We start from the raw sequence: 26,141 nt of genomic DNA, 5'->3' as shown, positions 1-26,141 counted from the left end.
ACCAAGACAACCTTACCCATTTAGAGCCAAATGTAAACTTCATGGCCATGCCCACATCCTTTGTAATATTTTCCTTGTATGATTGCATTGTTCTTGTGTCCACCATGTTGCAATCCATGTCTTCAAGTTGTGGTGTTGCAATGCATTGAAGATGGCCATAGCCTATGCCATCCTTGGAGTAATGTACTTGGCATTATACTAATAGATATTTCTCTGTTTCAAAGCAAAGGACTTCTCTCCAGCATGCATTTGCCTTCCTAAATCCTCATGAATGGCAGTAAACTTACCTAAGAAGCACTCAACTGGTTCCCTCTCCTCAAAGTCTGAAGGAAATACATCTGCTATGCACAAGTGCTATTTCAAAATGCAATTTCAAACTGACTCATTACACTGGTTCTATTTAAAAATACAATTTCAAGCTGACTCATTACACTTCAAAATCTTACACAAAATGCAGACTTACAATGCGACGGTATTGTCGATTGATTGCTTGACATAGGAAGGCGCATGTCCTTCCCCATGTAGATGTATTGCACCTTTGCAAGCAATCCTTTCTTCCCAAGCTTGAACTTTATGATGTGGCCCTTCCATTCATGCAAAAGGTCACCTCTTTTGCTCTTGGGAAGCTTATGTGGACCCTTGGTAGACCCTCTCATGACTATCCAATCATTCAAGCTGTAGGTGCAAGGCACCCATTCACCTAGTGCATTTTTGCTCCTAGGGGACACAGAGTACATGTATGGTCTCCTCACCATGCTTGTACAAAGTTCACAACAGCAATAGTGGACTAGAAAGTGCAGCTTGGAGGGAGAGAGCAGCTCCAATAGAGGGAGAGAGAGGGAGAAGGTATAGAGGGTGCAATTGAAGGTTGAGAGAAGCTCCAAGAGATGCTATAGCTAGGAATGGAGGGAGAAAGAGTAGAGAGGGATGAGCAACTACTCTAGGAGGTGTTGTAGCTAGGAATGGAGGGAGAAAGAACAGAGGGGGATGAGCAACCACTACAGGAGGTAGGGAGGTAGCAAGCTAAGGGTGTCCACTTCCGGACCACTTTCGGGTGAGTGTGACACCCGCTCGAGTGAAAATACAAAGGTTTTGCTTCGGTGTGCAATACCTCGATTGAGGTATTATCTCCAATGAAACTCACACACAAGGACAACCGCGCCAAGCCAATACCTCGATCGAGGTCCTAGACTTTTTTCACCGAACCGAGCCTATACCTTGATCGAGGTCTCGTGACATGCCACCTATACCTCGTTCGAGGTATCGTGGCAATCCAGCTATACCTCGATCGAGGTATTGTGGCAAGTCCACATACCTCGATCGAGGTATCGTGGATAGATGTCTTCGATCGTGTCAAATACCTCGATCGAGGTATGTGCCATCCGACGGGGCAATTGACATACCTCGATCCAGGTAACGTGGCAAGTCCACGAACCTCGACCTGGTATGCTGGACCGATGACTTGGCCGCATGTCCGATACCATGATCGAGGTATGTGGCATCCGGCTGGCAGCTGACATACCTTGATCGAAGTATCGTGGTAGGTCCATACCTCGATCGAGGTAGATGGACTGATGTGTATGGGGCATGTCAAATACCTCGATCGAGGTATCGAGGTATGACGGAGCGATGTATATGTGGCATGTAAAATACCTCGATCGAGGTATTGTGGCATGTCTATACCTCGATCGAGGTATGATGGATCGATATATATGTGGCATGTGAAATACCTCGATCGAGGTAGCGAAACCCTAAATTTTCGTATATAAAGAGAGGGACCCCCCTCATTCTTCATACCTCAATCGAGCTCCTCCTCATCGAAATCGACGAATTTGTAGGAGCTTAACGGAATTGCGGCAGCGACGGAGAACGACCGATGGACAACGACAGAGATGGACAGAGCGGGAGATTCCAGGTAAGGTTTTTTTAATGGAGCTTTTTTTTTGCGAAAATTTATTTAAATTTTAGTTTATAGGAATAATTATAAAATATTTCGAAATTTTAAATGCATCTTAAAGTTTTTTTAAATTATCTTTTGAATTACGTAATTTTTTATTTAAAATGTGAAAATGTATATATTTTGTTTTTTAAAATCATCTTTTAAAAAACAGAGATTAAAGTTATTTTTTAAATTAGTGCTATTTTTATTTAAATTAAAAATAGTTTAAATTTTATTTTTAAAAATCATCTTTCTAAAAAAAGAAAATAAGAGTTTAAGGTAGCTTTTATGTTATTTAAGTTATTTAAGTTAGTGAAGTTTTTATTTAAATGTCAAAAAGTATATAATTTATTTTTTAAAATCATCTATTAAAAGAGATTAAAGTAGTTTTTATGTTATTTGGTAAATTACTGAAGTTTTGAATTAAATATAACGTTTAAATTTTATTTTTAGAAATCATCTATTAAAAAAAAGAAAATAAGAGTTTAAAGTAGCTTTTATATTATTTTAGGTTATAGGAATATCTAATTTAATTACAAAATATTTTAAATTTTCAAATGCATTTTAAAGTTTTTTTAAATAAAATTTTTTAATTACGTAATTTTTTATTTAAAATATGAAAATGTATATATTTTGTTTTTTAAAATCATCTATTTAAAAAAAGAGAGATTAAAGTAGGTTTTATGTTATTTTTCAAATTGGTGCTATTTTTATTTAAATAAAAAAACGTTTAAATTTTAGTTTTAAAAATCATCTTTTTAAAAAAAAGAAAATAAGAGTTTAAGGTAGCTTTTATGTTATTTAAGTTAGTGAAGTTTTTATTTAAATGTCAGAAAGTATATATTTTATTTTTTAAAATCATCTATTTAAAAAAAAAGAGATTAAAGTAGTTTGCATGTTATTTTTTAAATTAGTGAAGTTTTGAATTAAATATAATGTTTAAATTTTGTTTTTAGAAATCATCTATTAAAAAAAGAAAATAAGAATTTAAAGCAATTTAATTATAAAATATTTTAAATTTTCAAATGTATTTTAAAGTTTTTTCAAATAATTTTTTTTAATTACGTAATTTTTTATTTAAAATGTAAAAATGTATATATTTTGATTTTTAAAATCATCTATTTAAAAAAAGAGAGATTAAAGTAGTTTTCATGTTATTTTTCAAATTAGTGCTATTTTTATTTAAATAAAAAAACATTTAAATTTTAGTTTTACAAATCATCTTTTTTAAAAAAAGAAAATAAGAGTTTAAGGTAGCTTTTATGCTATTTAAGTTAGTGAAGTTTTTATTTAAATGTCAAAAGGTATATATTTTGTTTTGTAAAATCATCTATTTTAAAAAAAAGAGATTAAAGTAGTTTGCATGTTATTTTTTAAATTACTGAAGTTTTGAATTAAATATAACGTTTCAATTTTGTTTTTAGAAATCATCTATTAAAAAAAAGAAAATAAGAGTTTAAAGTAGCTTTTATATTATTTTAGTTTATAGGAATATCTAATTTAATTATAAAATATTTCAAAATTTCAAATGCATTTTAAAGTTTTTTTAAATTATTTTTTTTAATTACATAATTTTTTATTTAAAATGTGAAAATGTATATATTTTATTTTTTAAAATCATCTATTTAAAAAAAGAGAGATTAAAGTAGTTATTTTTCAAATTAGTGCTATTTTTATTTAAATAAAAAAATATTTAAATTTTAGTTTTAAAAATCATCTTTTTAAAAAAAAGAAAATAAGAGTCCAAAGTAGCTTTTATGTTATTTAAGTTAGTGAAGTTTTTATTTAAATGTCAAAAAGTATATATTTTGTTTTTTAAAATCATTTATTAAAAAAAAGAGAGATTAAAGTAGTTTGCATGTTATTTTTTAAATTAGTGAAGTTTTGAATTAAATATAACATTTAAATTTTATTTTTAGAAATCATCTATTAAAAAAAAGAAAATAAGAGTTTAAAGTAGCTTTTATATTATTTTAGTTTATAGGAATATCTAATTTAATTATAAAATATTTCAAAATTTCAAATGCATTTTAAAGTTTTTTTAAATTATTATTTTTAATTATGTAATCATTATACCTTCCACGTGGCGCATACCAAATCAATTGGAGACCAAATCTTGCATGGATGTACGTCTAGGGTAGCCTAAGAGCCATGCAAAGTTTAATCCCCAACAGATAAGTCCACATGCCTATTTGGTTAGTACGTGCGCCTTTTTTCATACGCAATCACTAGTAGCGAGTGCTTACAAAAATATACGCATTATACCTTCCACATGGCACATACCAAATCAGTTGGAGACCAAATCTTGCATGGATGTACGTCTAGGGTAGCCTAAGAGCCGTGCGAAGTTTCATCCCCAACAGGGTTTAGGATTTAGGGTTTTTTAGGGTTTAGGGTTTAGGGTTTAGTCGTGCTAGTAGGGATTGTAAAAATGTATGCATTATACCTTCCACATGGCGCATACCAAATCAGTTGGAGACCAAATCTTGCCTGGATGTACGTCTAGGGTAGCCTAAGAACCATGCGAAGTTTCATCCCCAATAGGGTTTAGGGTTTAGGGTTTAGGGTTTTCTAGGGTTTAGGGTTTTTTAGGGTTTAGGGTTTAGGGTTTAGGGTTTAGTCGTGCTAGTAGGGATTTGTAAAAATCTATGCATTATACCTTCCACGTTGTGCATACCAAATCAGTTGTAGACCAAATCTTGCATGGATGTATGTCTAGGGTAGCCTAAGAGCCGTGCAAAGTTTAATCCCCAACAGATAAGTCCATACACATATTTTGTTAGTACGTGTGCCATTTTTCATAAGTAGTCATGCTAGTAGCGATTGTAAAAATGTATGCATTATACCTTTCACGTGGCGCATACCAAATCAATTGGAGACCAAATCTTGAATGGATGTACGTCTAGGGTAGCCTAAGAGCCGTGCAAAGTTAAATCCCCAATAGATAAGTCCACATGCATATTTCATTAGTACATGCGCCATTTTTCATACGTAGTCGTGCTAGTAGGGATTGTAAAAATGTATGCATTATACCTTCCAAGTGGCGCATACCAAATCAGTTGGAGACCAAATCTTGCGTGGATGTACGTCTAGGTAGCTTAACAACCATGCAAAGTTTAATCACCAATAGATAAGTCCACATGCCTATTTGGTTAGTACGTGCGCCATTTTTCATACGTAGTCATGGTAGTAGGGATTGTAAAAATGTATGCATTATACCTTCCACGTGGCACATACCAAATCAGTTGGAGACCAAATCTTGCGTGGATGTATGTCTAGGGTGGCCTAAGAGCCGTGCAAAGTTTCATCCCCAACAGATAAGTCCACAAGCATATTTTGTTAGTACGTGTACCATTATTCATACGTAGTCGTGCTAGTAGGGATTGTAAAAATGTATGCATTATACCTTCCATGTGGTGCATACCAACTCAATTGGAGACCAAACCTTGTATGGATGTATGTCTAGGGTGGCCTAAGAGTCATGCGAAGTTTCATTCCCAACAGATAAGTCCACATGCATATTTCATTATACGTGTGCCATAGCTTTGCCACAGTCGTGCTAGTAGGGATTGTAAAAATGTATGCATTATACCTTCCACGTGGTGCATACCAAATCAGTTGGAGACCAAATCTTGCGTGGATGTATGTCTAGGGTTGCCTAAGAGTCATGTGAAGTCTCATCCCCAACAGATAAGTCCACATGCGTATTTCATTAGTACGTGCACCATTTTTCATACGTAGTCATGCTAGTAGGGACCAACAGATAAGTCCACACGCGTATTTCGTTAGTACATGCACGAATTTTCTTAGTCACGTTTTTAAAATGTCCTAAAGCACAAAACACAATTACAACATTACTACTAATAAACAATTTTTTGTTTTACAAACACAACAAATCCCATTGAGAAGACAACAGACATCATGTATAAAATAGAATCTAATACAATGATGTGTATGAATGTGTATACAACCATCATAGTGAAATACAAAAATGAGTCCATGAAAATTACAATGGTACAGTCACACAGTGAGCCTATACATATCGAATACAAAAATATGTAATCAACTAGTGATACCCAATAAAAATCAATCTGATCAACTGATGATCCCAAAAAATATGATATGTAATGTGCTACTCCTCAGGATCAGCTCTCATGCCAATAGTTGCAAGTATGCTCTCGTGATCCGCCACTGCAAGGTGCCATCGTGGAGGAGTCGTGGAGTGGACATCGCCTTGCGAGTGCGAACATGACTCAAAGTAATCTTGATCACAACAACAAGATGAGAATACATATATGCCTCCTGATCCGCCATGTACTCCTTGAACTCAATATAGCAACCACGCCTCTATATCTGCTGAAAATAGTGGCCACCTATGATCATGCTATGAGCATTGAAGTGCATCCCATGCCCATCCACTGTATCCTCATTCAGCACACTCCACCATAGAGCATCGCAACAAGTAATAATCCACACCCTCCTCATTGCCCTCCGAAGCAATAACCGCGAAGATATCACCAATATGCAACATATCTGTAAGCTGGTCATAATCTCTAGAGGAACTGAATCCCGCATCCTGATCATCATGTACCTCCTCCCAAGGCTGGAAGGGAGAAAGCACTCGCCGTGCCCATGGATCGGCCCATGGTATTATGGAGCACCCTCCCCAATCATCATCAATGCATGCAGAGCAAAAACATGCAAACCATCGAGAGAAGATCGTAGGGTGAGACTCACCTATGCTTCTGATGGAATGGAAATCAAGAGTGCCAGACACTGAACGACAATCAAAAGGCCTAGACCGATCAATACTCCCAATGTCCATGCACCAAAAATACCAGCTCACCACCCTATCGTCACGTGACTGAAACGAGGAGATAGCACTAGTGGATAAGTGCTGGGCTGCACCACCGCACCACATCATGTGCATCCTTGAAGCGATTGGCACTGTGACGCAACTGGTATCGATGCAAAGCATGCTTCATGCAAGCACCTACACCATCGTGCTCTCCCTTACCGTGCCCTGTCTCGAAGTTGCTCCATGTGATCGGAATGTCTGTCTCACAGTGCCATCTGTAGAACCAATAAAACTGTCTAGCATATTTGAACTGACCACCATAGCCGTCTGACCAGATCAGTGCCACTGCCATGTGACACCATGATCCCTCAAGAAACTATCATGCAAAGTGAAGCAATGCTGCACAAAATGGGCATCATGCGATCGATCATCACTACTGTAGAAGTGATACTCTCGCACAATGACGCGTGAGTCCAGGGTACTATCCATGCCATCCACATGAGCCTGTGCATGACAATAGCTAATGTGCACAAATATAGCAACCTGCAATATGGCATTGAAAAAAAATATGACTATTGAAATAATTCAATATAATGAGGCCATAAAAAAATAATAACTCAATCACACGTCATTTGTTCGGAGAAATAATACTCCGATTGGATCTCACACTGTGGTGCAAAGGTATGATTCTCCGCAAAGTCCACCACTGAGACAACCACCCCTATAGGAAATGTCCTCAAACATGCACGGAACTGACGATCCTCCCATTTCGCAATGTGCGAGTGGCGTATGTAGCGGTACAGCTTCCCTCGAAAACTATCAATGAATACAACACGTGGTGTCTCCTTCCCCACAAGCTGCAACCTCCTCGACTGTGCACCACCATCTAATGTCAAGGTACCGTACTCATACTGCTGCCAACAAACCATCTGCACATCACAAGTATCTAGTGCAGCTCGTGGCACTCTAGCAAAGTCACCACACAAAGTACACCTACCTTCCACACAATCAAGGGAGTGGAATAAAGCATCACCATCTCGTGTACACAATATGGAATGAATGAAGTCGCGAGGGCTAGTAGGAACCACTCCCCTATGACCATCAAGGGAACGGAATATGTCATACATCAATCCAAAATCCACATGGTAGCAACAACAACATGTGTCACGTGTGAAGATAGTGGGAGAGAGGGAAGGAGTCTCAGTTGAGGCTTTCTCACAATCACAATGGGGGAATACACACAAAGGTGGAGGCTGAAAAACAGTTTTCCTCTTCTTAGTTGTGAAAGCCAAAAGAACTCTAGTACAAAGAAAATAGAAGAACCCTATATGTGGGTCTCAAACCAAACTCAACTAACTAAGGTGGCATACTAACTGAGCCACAAACTAGAGTAGATAAGGATAGCTGTCATCCAGCTATTATTCGTGGGCGGTGTACCAACCGCATCTCCAGCTAACAAGTCGGTGACATAAATACACAACGGTCACCCTGGCATATCGCGAGTGGAGCTCAATATCTCAACACTCCCCCTCGAGCTTAATCCCAATTCCTACACACCAAGCAGGTCTCTAAACTTGCGCAACTTCTTTGCGCCCAATGCTTTCGTGAATATGTCAGCTACCTGATCCTCTGTGCTGACATAAACTAGATCAATAAGACCTAGTAAAACCTTCTCCCGCACATAGTGATAATGCACCTCAATGTGCTTTGTTCTAGCATGAAAGACTGGGTTCTTTGCCAAGTGTATGCTGCTCATGTTGTCACAATAAATGACAACTGGCCCATCTGTAGACTGATGCATATCATAGAGTAGCTTATGCAACCAAGCTACCTCACATGCAGCCATTGCTGCACTCCTGTACTCAGCCTCTGTGCTCGACAAGGCAACTGTAGGCTATTTCTTGCTGCTCCAAGTGACTGCAGCACTCCCAAAAGAGAACACATATCCACTGGTAGATCGTCTATCAGAAATACTACCAGCCCAATCAGCATCAGTGTATCCATGCAACTGTATCTGAACCCCAGCCTCATAAAATAGTCCATACTGCAATGTGGACTTCACATACCTGAGTATGCGTCTAGCCACATCCAAATGCGGTTTCCTTGGAGCCTGCATAAACTGACTTACCAACCCAACAACATAGCTCAAATATGGCCTGGTAATAGTCATGTAAATCAAACTTCCTACTATGCGTCTGTACATAGTAGGGTCTTCCAAAAGCTCACCTGCATCTGCGCTCAGCTTCACATTCTGCTCCAAAGGAACTGAAATAGGCTTACAGCCTGTCATCCCATATTTGGACAGCATGTCCAATCCATACTGCCTCTGCAAGAGCTGTATCCCACTTGGTGATCTAATCACCTCAATGCCCAAGAAATAACGCAGCTCTCCCAAATCCTTCATCTCAAACTTCTGCTTCAATAGCATTTTCACATGAAGGATATCTTCATCACTATCACCTGTGATGATCAAATCATCAACATAAATGACAAGCAGCATAATCCCTTTCTCTATTTTTCTCACATAGAGTGAGAAATCTACCTTGGAAATTCGAAAGCCAATAGTGACAAGATACTGTCCTATCTTGTCAGACCATGCTCTAGGTGCTTGCTTCAAGCCATACAAGGCTTTCTTCAACCTGCAAACATGAATAGCATGAACATAACCTGCTGGCTGCTCCATAAAGACCTCTTCTTGCAAATCACCATGCAAGAAGGCATTCTTTACATCCATCTGATGTAAAGACCATCCCTTTGATGCAGCCATAGCAACGATTGCTCTTACGGTTGCCATCCTTGCAACCGGGCTGAAAGTTTCTTCATAATCAATGCCATATGTCTGTGCATACCCCTTGACAACTAATCTTGCCTTGTATCTATTCACAGAACCATTTGCATTGTGCTTGATCTTATAAACCCACTTACAGCCAATTGCATTCTTGCCTTTAGGCAAAGGCACCAATTCCCATGTAGCATTAGCATCCATTTCTTCATCCATGGCTTTCTCCCATTTTTCATTTCCCATGGTTGCTCAAAAGAAGTGGGTTCTGGTTCCTGTATCACTTTGACCATATAGGCATAGTGAATGGCTGTAAATCCATCATATTTCAGCCTATCCACAGGATACCTAACCCTGCTAGACCTACGCAAAATAGGCTCACTTCTAGGTGCTCTCAAAACATCCCTGGTCTTCCTTACTCCAGGTGTAACAACAGAAGGAATACCCAACTCATCATCAATGCTCTGCTCTGAGCCACTGGATTCACCATCCACATAAGAGTGACGTGCATTCACATCAAACATGGGCTGATCTACCTTCTCTTTTTCTTTTCATGATACCTGCATACCACTCTCTGCATTGCTTTGAGGAGATTCTCATGATCTCAATCTGCCTGTCCATGGCGAAGTATGTGAACCACTGCTAGAGGACACTCCAGGTCCACTGATGTTTTGTGATTGCTGCTGTGAATTCTGTGCAGCATTACCATTTTGTGCATCTACATCAATCATCACATTTACTGGTTTATACCAGCTACTCATCTCATCAAAAACAACATCTCTTCTCACTGTGAACTTACGTGTAGAAGGGTTATAGCATCTATACCCTTTCTGCTGCAGAGAATAACCAATAAAGACGCACTTCTCAGCTTTTGGATCCAACTTGGACCTCAACTCATCTGGCACATGGACATAGGCAATGCAACCAAAAATTTTCAAATGAGAAATATCTGGTTTCCTACCAGTATACATCTCCTCTGGCATCATGCCATGTATTGTTGCAGTGGGAGTCCTGTTCATTATATAAACTGCTGTAGCAACTGCTTCAGCCCAATAATAATCTGGTAGATCTTTTTCATTTAGCATAGCCCGAGATACCTCTCCAATATGCATGTTTTTCCTTTCTGCAATTCCATTTTGCTATGGGGTATGACTGCATGAATATTGTTGCTTTATACCATGCTCCTGCAAGAACCGTGCAAACTCATTTGAGAGGTACTCTCCCCCTCCATCCGACCTTAGGCATTTTATTTGCAGGCCTGTTTCTTTTTCAACCATAGCTTTAAAAGCTTTGAAGTGCCCAAACACTTCACTTTTCTTTTTCATAAAATACACCCAAAGTTTTCTGCTGAAGTCATCAATAAATGTGACAAAATAGTGACAGCCTCCAATAGATGCAGCTTTAGTAGTCCACACATCAGAGTGGATTAATTCCAATGGCTTTTTACTCTCTTGAACATGCTTAGGAAATGGTTTCCTTGCCTGTTTCCCAAATTGACAGGCTTCACAAACCTTGTGCATTTCTGCAACCTTGAATTTAGGCAATCCTGCAATAATATTTTGGGCTTGCATTGATTTAAGTCACTGTATATTAACATGACCAATGCGTTTGTGCCAGATATCAATATCTGCAACTACACTGGTCCCATGTGCAAACATTGCTGCACTCAATTCAGGCATGTCCACATCCAACGTAAACATCCTGCCCTTCTTCTTTCCTTTTGCTATCAAGCGATCATTATTTTTCATATCGTCAACAAAGCATCCAAGCATCCATGAGGATTAAATCTGACCTGCAAGCCCTGCTCAACCATCTGACCAACAGAAACCAGGTTCTTGGTGATGTTTGGGACATGAAATACATCAGACAAGTATTTCTTTTTCCCATCCTGCATAGACAAAGGAATTTTGCCAATCTGCACAATAGGATGTGCAGTATCATCACCAGTCTCCACAAATCCTGGTTTTTCCATTTTCCTTTCATCCTGCATCCATTCAGCATGACCTGTCATGTGGTTTGACGCACCTGAGTCAACATACCACACATCATTGCTTTCTTCTGCACTTGTCACAGAATTTGTCATATGCTGCACCATAAACAAATGCTCATTTCTGTCATCACCTTTGCTACTAGAGGATGCATAATTGCCTTGCTGCAATTTTCCATTCATAATGTCATTCTGCTTTTTGTAGCAGTCTTTAGCCATATGCCCCATTTTACCACAGTAGTAGCATTCAACATTGCTGTTTGCATTTTGGCCTCTCTGCCATCCACCACGACCTCTTTGGCTCCCCCTGCCTCTAGAGTTACCACGTCCTCCTGCATAGCACTGGTTTTCTTGCATTTGCTGCATATTTTGATTTCTACCACGGCCTGCAGATCGGCCTCCTCTACCTCTGCCTCTACCTCTGCCAGCATTTGAGTAGAAGACAGTTTCTTTTGAAGTTCCTGCTGAAGAAGATGCACCACCATTTCTCTGCTCTTCAAAAATTAGAAGAGCAATCAACTCCTCAAAATCAGGAAATTTTTCATGGACGGCAATGGATGTCCGGAACTGTGCATAATCCTTTCCTAGACCATTCAAGGTCACAGAAACTAAATCGTCATCATCCACTGGCGACCCAATGGAAGCAAGTGCATCCGCAATTTTCTTCACCTTCATGTGGTAGTCATTGATGCTCATATTTTCTCTCTGCACATTGTGTAGCTCCTGCTTGAGCTGCATTTTCCTGGCCTGCGTATTTGTGCTGTACATTTTAGCCAAAGTATCCCATGCCACCTTTGGCGTACTTGCATCCTGAATATGCACAATCATTGAATCTGAAATACTGATAGACAGCCAGTACATAACTTTTCTGGCTCTCTCATGCCATCCTTTAAATGCCTGCATTTCCTGTTGATTGGGAACATTAGGAAGAACTGGTTCTTCTTCATTTCCTGTAATGAACTCCCAGTAGCCTTTTCCCATCAAGAAATTCGTCATTCTAAACTTCCATGCCTGGAAGTTGTTCTTGTCAAGCTTTTCAGTGACAATCTGTGAAAGGGAATCAGATGCCATTACAGAACACTGCAAAATATTCTGTCACTGCAAAAACACAGCTTTTGCCTCACACGGGCGAGACACGGGCAGATTTGCAAAACTGACGAAAGTGGTATTTTACCACACAGTCACTTCCTAGTGACGATTTTGCATCAACAGGCAACAAGCATGAATCTGCAACTCCCAAAATCTCTGCACACAGGCATACGATGCAATTTCTGCGGCAACTTTTCACCGACTAGCCGAGTAGTGGTCGCACATCAAAAACAGGGCCTTTTTCTAAGTGCTTGCGGAGAACTTCCGCCTCCAAAATGGGCCCCGAAATGACCTCAAATCAGAAAAATAAAGTCACCACAGCATATAATGCCCTCTTGCCACACCGCGAAGGGCGTCTCAATCTGAGACAGTGCACTCTTGCACTTCCGGCTGTGCTACCTGCACAGATTTGCTCCCAAACTTGAAAAAGGAAAGCAACACTTGTCCTCTTACCAGGACACTACGAACTTGGTTTGCTTTCTTGAGCTCCTTACCACGAACAAGGCTCTGATACCATGTGAAGATAGTGGGAGAGAGGGAAGGAGTCTCACTTGAGGCTTTCTCACAATCACAATCGGGGAATACACACAAAGGTGGAGGCTGAAAAACAATTTTCCTCTTCTTAGTTGTGAAAGCCAAAAGAACTCTAGTATAAAGAAAATATAAGAACCCTATATGTGGGTCTCAAACCAAACTCAACTAACTAAGGTGGCATACTAACTGAGCCACAAACTAGAGTAGATAAGGATAGCTGTCATCCAGCTATTATTCGTGGGCGGTGTACCAACCGCATCTCCAGCTAACAAGTCGGTGACATAAATACACAACGGTCACCCTGGCATATCGCGAGTGGAGCTCGATATCTCAACACTCCCCCTCGAGCTTAATCCCAATTCCTGCACACCAAGCAGGTCTCTGAACTTGTGCAGCTTCTCTGCGCCCAATGCTTGAAGTGCATCCCATGCCCATCCACTGTATCCTCATTCAGCACACTCCACCATAGAGCATCACAACAAGTAATAATCCACACCCTCCTCATTGCCCTCCGAAGCAATAACCGTGAAGATATCACCAATACGCAACATATCTGTAAGCTGGTCATAATCTCTAGAGGAACTGAATCCCGCATCCTGATCATCATGTACCTCCTCCCAAGGCTAGAAGGGAGAAAGCACTCGCTGTGCCCATGGATCGGCCCATGGTATCATGGAGCACCCTCCCCAATCATCATCAATGCATGCAGAGCAAAAACATGCAAACCATCGAGAGAAGATCGTAGGGTGAGACTCACCTATGCTTCTGATGGAATGGAAATCAAGAGTGCCAGACACTGAACGACAATCAAAAGTCCTAGACCGATCAATACTCCCAATGTCCATGCACCAAAAATACCAGCTCACCACCCTATCGTCACGCGACTGAAACGAGGAGATAGCACTAGTGGATAAGTGCTGGGCTGCACCACCGCACCACATCATGTGCATCCTTGAAGCGATTGGCACTGTGACGCAACTGGTATCGATGCAAAGCATGCTTCACGCAAGCACCTACACCATCGTGCTCTCCCTTACCGTGCCCTGTCTCGAAGTTGCTCCATGTGATCGGAATGCCTGTCTCACAGTGCCATCTGTAGAACCAATAAAACTGTCTAGCATATTTGAACTGACCACCATAGCCGTCTGACCAGATCAGTGCCACTGCCATGTGACACCATGATCCCTCAAGAAACTATCATGCAAAGTGAAGCAATGCTGCACAAAATGGGCATCATGCGATCGATCATCACTACTGTAGAAGTGATACTCTCGCACAATGACGCATGAGTCCAGGGTGCTATCCATGCCATCCACATGAGCCTATGCATGACAATAGCTAATGTGCACAAATATAGCAACCTGCAATATGGCATTGAAAAAAAATATGACTATTGAAATAATTCAATATAATGAGGCCATAAAAAAATAATAACTCAATCACACGTCATTTGTTCGGAGAAATAATACTCCGATTGGATCTCACGCTGTGGTGCAAAGGTATGATTCTCCGCAAAGTCCACCACTGAGACAACCACCCCTATAGGAAATGTCCTCAAACATGCACGGAACTAACGATCCTCCCATTTCGCAATGTGCGAGTGGCGTATGTAGCGGTACAGCTTCCCTCGAAAACTATCAATGAATACAACACGTGGTGTCTCCTTCCCCACAAGCTGCAACCTCCTCGACTGTGCACCACCATCTAATGTCAAGGTACCGTACTCATACTGCTGCCAACGAACCATCTGCACATCACAAGTATCTAGTGCAGCTCGTGGCACTCTAGCAAAGTCACCACACAAAGTACACCTACCTTCCACATAATCAAGGGAGTGGAATAAAGCATCACCATCTCGTGTACACAATATGGAATGAATGAAGTCGCGAGGGCTAGTAGGAACCACTCCCCTATGACCATCAAGGGAACGGAATACATCATACATCAATCCAAAATCCACATGGTAGCAACAACAACATGTGTCACGAGTGAAGATAGTGGGAGAGAGGGAAGGAGTCTCACTTGAGGCTTTCTCACAATCACAATGGGGGGATACACACAAAGGTGGAGGCTGAAAAAGAGTTTTCCTCTTCTTAGTTGTGAAAGCCAAAAGAACTCTAGTACAAAGAAAATAGAAGAACCCTATATGTGGGTCTCAAACCAAACTCAACTAACTAAGGTGGCATACTAACTGAGCCACAAACTAGAGTAGATAAGGATAGCTGTCATCCAGCTATTATTTTTGGGCGGTGTACCAACCGCATCTCCAGCTAACAAGTCGGTGACATAAATACACAACGGTCACCCTGGCATATCGCAAGTGGAGCTCGATATCTCAACATCACGCTGCTGAGAGCATCGCACAAACCATGACCTGCATAGCTCAAATCACCTCTGCCCAATCCTAAACTCCAGGTGCGCCTCTACAAACTGAGTGTATAACTCAGCCTGGGTACACTCCAAAAAACATGCACCATGCTCAATGTACACACCACGTGACACCCTCTTCCGCAATGCCTTCTTGAACACCGGGGATGCTCTGCAATGCTCCTCCCAAAACTGTTGTATGAAGGACCTAGTGGAATCATCCAATAATCGATCGCTGCAAGGTGCACGACCACTCGAAGCCCAAAGAGAATCAGTCTCACTATCCTCTAGACTCTGCGTCCTAATCATGCCTGCTCGCAAAATGTGAGCGGTGCAATCTGAAGAAGACGTGAAGCGGTACGCACATGGCCTATCATATGAGGTCTACTAATGGTAGCCACAATAGCACGACGTGTTGCCAAGGCATCACTGGAGTTCCTATGCTTAATAGAAGCATAGGAACGTCGAACACTGCTAAGGACCTCACTACATACAACCCTATCTCTACGTGCACCAAGACCAGCAAGCCTCCTATGCTCTACCAAGTCAGGGTGATCAATCAGGGACATGAGAAGAGCAGATTGTGAAGCTGGCATGAGGTCACTAAAAATAGACTACACAATCTTGCTAGTACGATGACGGATAGTGGACTTCGGTAAGTCACGTCGTGAAGCAACACTGCTGCTGCAAGTTGGGGCAAGGGGATCAATGGGAGATGTTAGGGTGGACGGGGGAAGGGAGGCGCCAAGGGGAATGGGGGGAGGGGGAGGGGGAGGGGGAGGGGGGAGGGTGGAGGGGGAAGAGGTAGAGGTGGAGGCCAAAATGTAGGTGGCTAGGGGAAGGTCAGAGGCTCGAGGTAGGGGAGCGGATGAGGATGGGGGGACAATGGAGGTGGGGGTGGGGGTGGGGGATGGAGGTGGAGGTAGAGGTGGGATGTAGAGGTGGAGGTGGATCGGTGGTGGCAGTGCGAGCTCTAGCTCTAGAGGCTCTCTTGCACTCACGAGCCTTCCGCTTGCGCTCCTTGTCAATGAGATTTGGGGGGGATTCCTACATCTTTCACGTCAACTAGCTCTATGGCTTTGAGGACCCGTTCTCAATGAAAGTAGGATGGAAGGTGTGACAAAGTGATGAGGAGGCAAGAATGGCTAAGAATGGGTGAAATGAACCAAAACGTGGTGTCTTATAGAGAGCCTCAACTCATCCATTAGATTGCTCTTAGATTGCTCTTGATTACTATTGGTGGAGAAGGTGCTAAGATTGAAACTAATTGGCTGGAATCCAATGTTAATTTCAAATATTTGCATCATTTTATTTTATTCCAATTTTGTTACCTCCAAATACCTCGATCGTGGTCATAAACCTCGATCGAGGTATGCTATGCCTAGGTCATATACCTCGATCGAGGCATTCAATGCCTCACGCAGGTCATAAACCTCGATCGAGGTACTCTATACCCCACGGCCATATACCTCGATCGAGGTATTCTATGCCTCACACATCGCGGTCATAAACCTCGATCAAGGTATTCTATGCCTTTCGCACATCGTGATGTGTATACATGTGGCTGATGTGGCACCATGCATGGTCATGATGAGGCAATATGGTGTGGAATATATGAGTCTCTTCCATGACGTGGAAATGTGATGTGGCATGAGTTGGCATTCATGAGGTGGTAGATTGACATGGCAAATTGAGGTGGAGGGATTGGTGATGTGGCAAGGTTGACGAGGTATGCCAAGGTGGCAAGGTGTGATGACATGGCTCCAAGAGTTCCTATGATGTGGAATGATGAGGTGGCACATGTGGCTGATGTGGCAGCATGTGTGGCAATGTAAGGTGACATGGCAAGGAGTGATGTCACATCTCCTTGATGACATGGCACCACGTGGTCTAACAACGTGGCATGGTTACAAGGCAAAAATAGATGACTCAGCCTTCCGCATGGGCAGCATGCACACTCCAAAGGCTTGCCACTAGGGTCGGTGATGCTCCTAGCCTACCTCACCAAGCCTAATACCAAGCCTACCTTGTCTTGGTATTAGGCTTGGGTGGCCCTTTTTCCCCCACAAAAGGGAGATTTCAATCTTGGAGGCCATATCGTATGCTTCCCTTACTCAAATTTAACCAAAATTTTTTCCTCTTATTCATCATGCGGAGGACTAAAAATATTGACATTATAGTGGAGATAATTAAGTTGACTAGTGCAGGTGTCATTCAAAATGCAATGGATAGTACTTCACATCTAGACATCCATAATACTACATCTCATCTACAAGTTCATAGTACTTGTAAATGGGGGTTAGCTTTTTTGAAATCAAGTTTGCCCAAGACAGTTTCCTTCAATGTCATGGAAGACACAACAGAATATTATCAGAAGAAAAGGACTATAACACAAATGGGATACAAATTGATAAGAAGCTATAGTAGTGATCAAGAGTATCATAATGGCATGCTCACAGGTGTTAAGGACATTATAGTAATAGATGTTGATGCGGAAAAGGTTTCTTGTGTTGCAAGTGACTCAAATATACTCACTGGTATAAAAGACTTGTCTTGTGTTGCAAGTGACTCGAACAGGCTCACTGGTATAGAAGACTTGTCCAATGTTGCAAGTGACTCGAACAGGCTCACTGGTATAGAAGACTTGTCTTGTGTTGCAAGTGACTCAAACATGCTTATTGATATAGAAGACTTGTCTTGTGCTGAGAATAATAAGATGGGACCACAAAGAAAAATACACACAAAGATCAATGGGGTAAGTGATGCAATAACAAGAATTGATGATATTAGTGACAATGATCATGATGTTACCACTCGAATGTAGCGCAAAGGGGGCAAAGAATCTGAGACTTGTCATGTTGTTCGTAATATTGTTGCTGGCATGCCAAAGAATATAGATGGGAGAATCTTGAGTTACAAAGGAGAAAGAGTTCAACCACAAAATTCAAGAGGCATTGGCAACAAATTGGCATCAATGAACATGTCTACCAGATTGCCATTTCCAAGATATTATAAGGCATCAAATAATTCTCAAGCCCACACAGCATTTGATTATAGAGATAAAGATTCAAGGGAAATGGATTCGAGGTTTGATAATCTTACAACTGGAAAATGCAAGACACTATTTACAAAAAGAAAGTATATGAGTGTGAAGAGGCAAAGAATCATGGTATCAATTCCAAAACCAAAGAGACATGTAATGTTATCCGAGGAGAATATGGAAAGGATGCTTATGTGAGTTTGTTGCAAGAGACTTTGCATTACAAAAGTTGGGAAAGATGATTATGCAGCCATATGCCTTGGTATTTGGACTAAGACAGTACCTAATAGACATAACTATCTTCTTCAAGAGTTTTCATGCTTTCTTCATCAAGGCACTGAATCTCAAGATTTGAGCACAAGACACTATAAACCTAGATTGAAACCCATGGTTAATGGGAGACCCATTTGCAATTGAGGATATCAATGGTTAACTGGACTATCACATGGCACATACTGGACCATCTGGGTAGAGGTGAAAGAAAAAGTGGTTCATACAATTCATGGAAATATCTACAAGCTTAAATGCCATGGAAGCACTAAATGCAACCGCAACATTAAAGCAAGTTCTCAAAGACCATGCACTACCATAGCCTCATCTTTAACAAACAATGCTAGATGGACATGTCGAATGTTAACAACATCTTCCTTTGGGAATGACAAAGAAGGTCATCCTAGAAACTGTTAATAAAACTTTACAAGATAGAGACGAGAACATGATTTCATGGTCAACCTTGTACAAAATTTGATGTAGAAATTTTTGCCATGTCAAGACACCATCAAAGCAAAGGATGTCAAAATGTAAGACATGTGATGAATTAAGAAATGCCATTGAACATAGTAAATGTGAGCAGTAGCGAGGAAGATATATTAAATGGCGATCAATCCACTTACGTCATGTGCAGGATGCTCGAAAGTTGTATGCTTCTTGGAGAGAGGAAGCTATTTCACATGTCGATAAGTCCATGTGCATCACCATTGATGGCATGGACCAGAATACAACAACTGTGCCACGATATGGACGTATCCCATCGGCATTGGAGGGCAAACGTGGACTAAACATACTTGTGTGGAGTATTAGTACATGGATACCGAATCTTTTGTGATGTATGGATTGATAGTTTGCATGACCATGATAGTAACCAGGTTGTTACATCAATCATGCAAGTAATAAGAAAGGTCAGAGATGCTCGTGGATGTTTACCTAACACGTTGCAGATACAAGCTGATAATTGTTGGAGAGAGAACAAGAATAAATATATATTTGCTTTATGCTCTATGCTAGTTGGTTTGAAAATATTTAAAGAAGTGGAAGTTGGCTTTCTTCTTGTCGGCCATACACATGAAGACATAGATCAAATTTTCAGTGTTATCTCTGGTGAGTTGAAGTCAATGGATATTTTGACAATGGAGGATATGCTATTTCGAATTGCAAAAAATTTTGGAGGGTCTCACAAGGAAGAATCAGAAGTGGCTATGTTAGAGAGGATGGTAGATTGGAGAGCATTCATAGAGCCACATTTACAAGCAGGAGATGATGCCCTAATAGGACACACAAATCCACACTACTTTCGGCCTCACATGCATAACAATATTCCAGTGATGCAATGGAAGCACTACTCTGTAGATGGAGATCATTTATGGAGCGAGTCATATGCTTTATTACAACGAATAATTGCATTGGAGGAAACTAGATTTGTTCTTGCAAAAAACAAATCACTTGACATAGATGAAATGAAAGGCTTGAAATCCTTCATTAAACATCTTCAAAGTATGATGCAAAAATATCCTGAGCAATCAACTAAGAATTTGGAGAATTAAATCAACTGAAGCACTTATCCAATCTTTAGAAAGACAAGAAAACTTAATGACCATTGAATATTGTGAATCCTTTTGGCCGAAACAAGCTAGGTCACCAAGTTTTCCTTTGGATATAAATATGTCAGTAGATATGGAGGAAGCAGAGGAATGCCTTTCACCTTGAAAATATTGTGGCAGGAAGGGAGACAAACCCTTACCAGAGTTTATACCATCTAATGAGATTGAAGAGGGTCTATTTGTTGCAGTTTGGGCATCTGATCCACGTTCAGAGTTGGATGACCAAGGTGGCCCAATTTGGGTTGCAAAGGTTGTTAAGATAAAAAGGGATGACAAGGGAACTCGTATAACATTCACAGCTTTATGGTATGAACCAAAGCCATTGAAAAATCTCCCGAGAAGATATACAATAAAACAACTTTATGAGAGATGCTTGCAAACAAAATGTGAATGGGTTCCAAATAATGAGGGATTAACAGAGGTGGAAGTCAGTAGCATTATTCATTGCTGGAAATCGAGGATACGAACTTTTAAAAAGAAGCATGGATACAATGTTGAAAAATGTATCACAATCCCTGATCCAAGTCGTGTCCATATTAAACATCATTTGGCAAGACTTGTCCCATCAAGTGCAAATACATTACATGAATCTAATGACTCTGAATGAGATTCAGATGCATAAGATAATGTTTTGTATGCTTTTTTCCATACAAATGGTGTATCTATACACCACCAATCAGGTAATGTATTGTATGCTTTGTTTTTCAAAAAAAGGGTGTATCTATATACTAGTTATATATTGAATTCAACAAACTCTTTTTTTTCAAAAAAATGGTGTATCTATACACCACTTATATGTTGAATTCAACAAACTCTTTTCATATGGTGTCATATTTTCACTTTATCAACATAGTGTTAAAATTGAACTAGAGTTAGCAGACTACTACTATTATTATTATTATTATTATAGTTATTGGATGGGGGCACCATGCACAAGTTTGGGAATTATAGCATCATTGAGCCACATTTTTTTTAATTAGAGGTCACCACTTGACCTTTTAGCTTAATAAGACCATATTTGTATACAAGTGATCCATTTAGTGCTCTAAAAAACCCAATTTTTGAGCTCACTAAGTGAAGTTGAGTGGAGAGGATATGCTCCAAAAAAAAGTCCAAACCAGGAGAGAAAGTCCAAAAATTTTGAATAGTGTGTTAATAGAACATTCATGCTTGGCGATATATGAAACATGGATGATATAGAGTGCATGCATGCAATATGGTACAAAATGAAAGTTGTATAGAACGTATGCATAAAACATGATAAAAAATGCATTTTACTAGAATGCATGCATGTAGCATGATACAAAATGAATTTAATGCATGCAAACATGCAAACATGCAAAAAAAACAAAAAAGTCTCCTTCAAGAGAGTCAAGTGATAGAAGTCATCAATGCATGCAATGTGTTTTACCACCCTGGATATTGGATTCAAAGTATGCAATTCTACTCTCTCAACCTACACAGCTTGTTTCTACTAGGTTTATTGTTGTTTACAAATGACGCAAGGCTGAAGAACTGATTCACCTAAGAAACCCATTAGATTAGCAAGTCGATCTTAGACTATAGCAAGGAAGACAGCCATGAGGCGACTCTCATGTGAAGAGCGTGGACAAAGAGAAAGAGCTTGAAGCTCAGAGCCTGTAGATATAGAATCCTCAATGACCTTACTGTAATATCGCCTTCATGATCCTCCTTCCTTCCATAATTCGTGAAACCAACATATTCCTATTAGCTATTCCATGTCCAATACAACAAACTTTGAGGCATGTTATTTTGCATGGGCAGCCACGTTTATCACATGTGTAGCCCCCCAAATTAGTCTAAGGTAAGACGGATGCGTCAATTTTATGAGCAAAAACCTATGAGCAGGTTTATCCGAGCGTGTTTTTCAAGAGACTTAAAAAAATGTATTTCTTAAGGAGACATGGTTTTTACACTTTTATTTTCACTAGAGCTAGATCCCTTTATCATAAAAATATATAGACTAGTCACTCATTCATTTTTACACAACATAATTTTCTTATTTAGAGACATCCCTTTGTACCCCTCTTATTACCTTAAAAAAGTGTTGATTCCTTTAAGAAACATCCCTCATAATCACTCTCAATGTAATAATACTATGCATATATAATTACTTATTAACTCATATCATATGGCAATATCTTTTTAATGTTTTTATAGCATAAATAACAAGATATTTATGGACATGTTTCTAAAGAAGTTTAAATTACTATAAATAAGTATTAACTTGGGCTTATATATCACTCTCATAAAATACATGTAATATCTAATACTATATATGCAAGATTTTCCAAAATATAACTCCACAGATGTGCTCAAATGGGGTGTTCCGAAGTGGTTGAATGACTATATTTGGACATTGGATATGAAAGTTATGTCACTTTTAAAAGTGTTGTCCAAGGTAGTTTCGCCAGCGAAACTACCTTGGGAGACCTGCTTCAAAGGGGTTTTGCTGGCGAAACTACTTGGATGGCTTGCTTCAATGAGTTTTCTTTGAAGAAACCCTTTCATGAAGATAGGTTGAGAGAGGGTTTTCAATGTCACCCCCTATTAAGTAAAAGTTGTAAGAAGGATCATAAGGGAATTTTCACAGAGAAGTCTACTCTACATGTGGGTTTCTTCAAAAGCCATCCCATTATGCTCTCACCATTCCTAAAGATTCACCTAAAGATTTTTGTATAAAATAGGCATTGCTATAATACTTTGCATATTTCTAAGTGAAACTATGTTTTCTTCTGATCGATTTTTGCCATATTTATGCATAGTTGGAAGCTTTTTTTTTCCTTCGCTCGAATGCTCGGAAGATTTCGCTCAAAAAATGCTCGTCCCCAGGTAAGACCACTTGGCATTAAGCCTAACCATTTAAGAAAATTTTGCCAAGGCTCCAAAGGTCCCCCATGATGATTTTGCCAACGTTCCCCCCTAAAAGTGAATGGGGGCTCGGATCGGAGATGAGTTGTAGAGAATAAAAATTTACCACATGATCGGCTACCAAAACACCATCAATTACCATAAGAAGGCACTATGTTGTAAAAACCTTCCGGGTATTTAAAAAACTAAAAGCTAGTAATTTATCATTAATAGTCTAAACAATACTACTAGTAAATGATAGATTTACCACTAGTGAATGCAAGCTTACCACTGATAGAGTACTATAACTCAAAGGCCATAAGTACTTGTGGAAAAATTAGTAAAAAATTGGATTGCCAATACTAACGACTTTACCGACAGTAAAGGCCCAAGGGTCTATTACCACTAGTAACAATCCTACTATTGCTAATAATGATACTATTCTTGGTAGTAATAGTGTCACCCCAACTATATAGGGAGCTCGCCTGGCCATTCTTGATGCTTTGGATTTGAGATCTGATTTTCCTCTTATTTTTAGCCCACCCAGGGCCTAGCCTAGGGAGTGCATTGTGGGTCTCAGCATTCATGAGGAAAGGGTCTAGATGGGACTATTATATCCTTGGGTATAGGCACATGGATGTTGGCATAATCAACACAGGCGCATTGGAAAAATCTTCTTTGGTTTACATAGTGGTCTTAACTAAGGCGTCCGATGCGTCCTATTTTCTTTCAATCCTTTGGTGCCAAAGTTTCCCTCTAGAATGCTCATGTCAAACATTTGTGAACTTTTAGAACCTCCTTAGGTGGCCCTTTTGAGACCCCAAAACTCCCCTAATGAATCCGTAATGCCTTCAAATCATGTGGAAAGGTAGGGATATGAAGTATTCATTATGAGGTGGTCCTTAATTATTGAGTTAAGAATAAGCCCAAAAGAAGATCTCTACATGCTAACCAACCAAAACAATAATTCAAAGAAATCAACACAATTGTGGAGGTACTCCCACTACAACAACATCAACTTAAGGCTCACATACAGAGAGGGGTTTAATGTAAGGTATTGCAAGATTTGTTGTTTTGAAGGTACTTATATTTTGCCAAAAAGTCATCTTAAAAAGCTTTTCCTTTGTATTACACACCATAGGAGGTTTTTCTTGCAAACAGATATACTAATACCCATATGAGGTTTTTCTTGTATGGCTATTCAAAATATATACTATTACAGTACCTAAGCAATACATATTCTATTGCTAAAACCACGTCACTGTATTGAGGGCTCATATGCAATAGATTCCCGGAGCAGACATTCAAAGGTTAAACGTACTGGAAAAGAGCGACGCAGTACTTTGGGCAAGGGTACAACAGTTCTGATACAACCATGTTCATGTTGGTCGACAAACTCTTAGAAAACTCAGGAAAAAGAAGCAAATGATTCTGCAAGCTCAACTGTAACTTTTGGAAGCGTTACATTATTGCCTAGTATATATTTCACCGCCACCCCACAAAATTGAACTGGCAGCTAGCATGGGAACATGCTGCGAGCATGCTGCATAGCTCACGTACATCTTGATCAAATCACAGCAGGCACGGCCATCTCTCTACCCAGCTGGAGATCCAGTCCTCCATCTTACCATGAATTACCTTTGCCGTCACGGCATGAAGTAGAGCTTCACATCGATTTGAGCTCTCATCTAACGACAGCATCGTTAGTTTCTTTTATTTAATACCTTCTCGGGATCACAACTTCTCAGTGAAAGCTCAAGCATCCTCTTGATCGTTAGCTAGCTGCTCACTCAAATCTCCCACAAGCTTGCAGCTGCAGCGATGGCGGCCTCCCGATTCGTCAAGTTAGCCTTCGTGCTGCTGCTGAGTGCTGTTATCAGCGCTTGTCCGTCCGAAGCTACCCACACACATCAACCTTCCTTCCGGATACCCGCTTCCGACGTTATTCCAAGCAAGTCGTCTTCCGTTACGCCCACAGGCACATGCCCCGTTGATCTATCCAAGATTGGTGTTTGCCTTCCTCTCCTGGAAGGCCTGCTGGGAGATCCGCTCCAGAGCGACTGCTGCGCGCTCTTGGGTCTCATCGGACTGGACGTGGAAGTATGCCTTTGTGTCGCCATCGATGCCAATATTTTGGGGCTCATTACTGTCCATGCCAAGATCGACGCAATTGTCTCTATCCTTACCACCTGCGGACGCCAGGTCCCGGCCAGCCTTTCCTGCCCATGAGGTACTTTCCTCGTCCCCAAGAGAAAGTATGCGCTCAAACAAACCCTTCAACATAGTTGTTCATGTTGTTACTCCATGGTATTGTTAATCATGTTTAATCCCCTCATTGCAGGTTCTGAGATGGATGCATCAAGTATTGATAGCGTGATTGGCCACTAGACTCTAGCTTCTGAAGCAGTGATCAGATATTTATGATTCTAGGAAAGAAGGTTTGTGAGGATTTATCGGATTGTACTTATCCGTTGCAGTTTCAATCATTCAGTGTGTGATTTTTATTACATAAGGAAGTTTGTGTTTCATGCACGTCGATCCAACCCGTGGATACCGTAATGTATATGAGAGTTAGCTCTATATAAACTTCGCGATTGCGAACGTAAGACTTTCCAATCATATTTTTGTAAGATCCCATCATGAAAAGATGGCAGTGTATAAAGTTTGGATGTATCAGCGTATCAGCGATGCACTTGTAGTTCTATTTAACGGCGCCTTTCACTTCAATGCTAATTATGAAACCGGCTCAATGAAATTGTTGGGAACTTGCTACACGGTAGATAACAATTATGAATGCAAATTGAAGTTAAGGCACCAATTTCGAATTTTAAAGTTGAGTTTACAAGGCATCCACGTCATT

At 40.2% G+C, this 26,141-nt stretch overlaps 1 pseudogene across 1 annotated transcript; it reads left to right on the top strand.

The window, feature by feature from the left end:
• Positions 1 to 1,876: 1,876 nt before the first annotated feature.
• Positions 1,877 to 25,780, top strand: LOC147887427 (cortical cell-delineating protein-like; annotated as a pseudogene). The gene is made up of 5 exons (XR_015543211.1): positions 1,877 to 1,915; positions 16,354 to 16,415; positions 24,582 to 24,634; positions 25,064 to 25,511; positions 25,623 to 25,780. The product of XR_015543211.1 is annotated as a cortical cell-delineating protein-like (transcript).
• The last annotated feature ends 361 nt before the right edge of the window (positions 25,781 to 26,141 follow it).

This window comes from Dipteris shenzhenensis, chromosome 23, assembly GCF_047967505.1.
Source record: "Dipteris shenzhenensis isolate YYH24624 ecotype China chromosome 23, Dip_SZ_1.0, whole genome shotgun sequence".
Lineage (NCBI taxonomy): Eukaryota > Viridiplantae > Streptophyta > Polypodiopsida > Gleicheniales > Dipteridaceae > Dipteris > Dipteris shenzhenensis.
The sequence above is the reverse complement of the archived record's forward strand: the minus strand, read 5'-3'. Positions and strand labels throughout refer to the sequence as shown.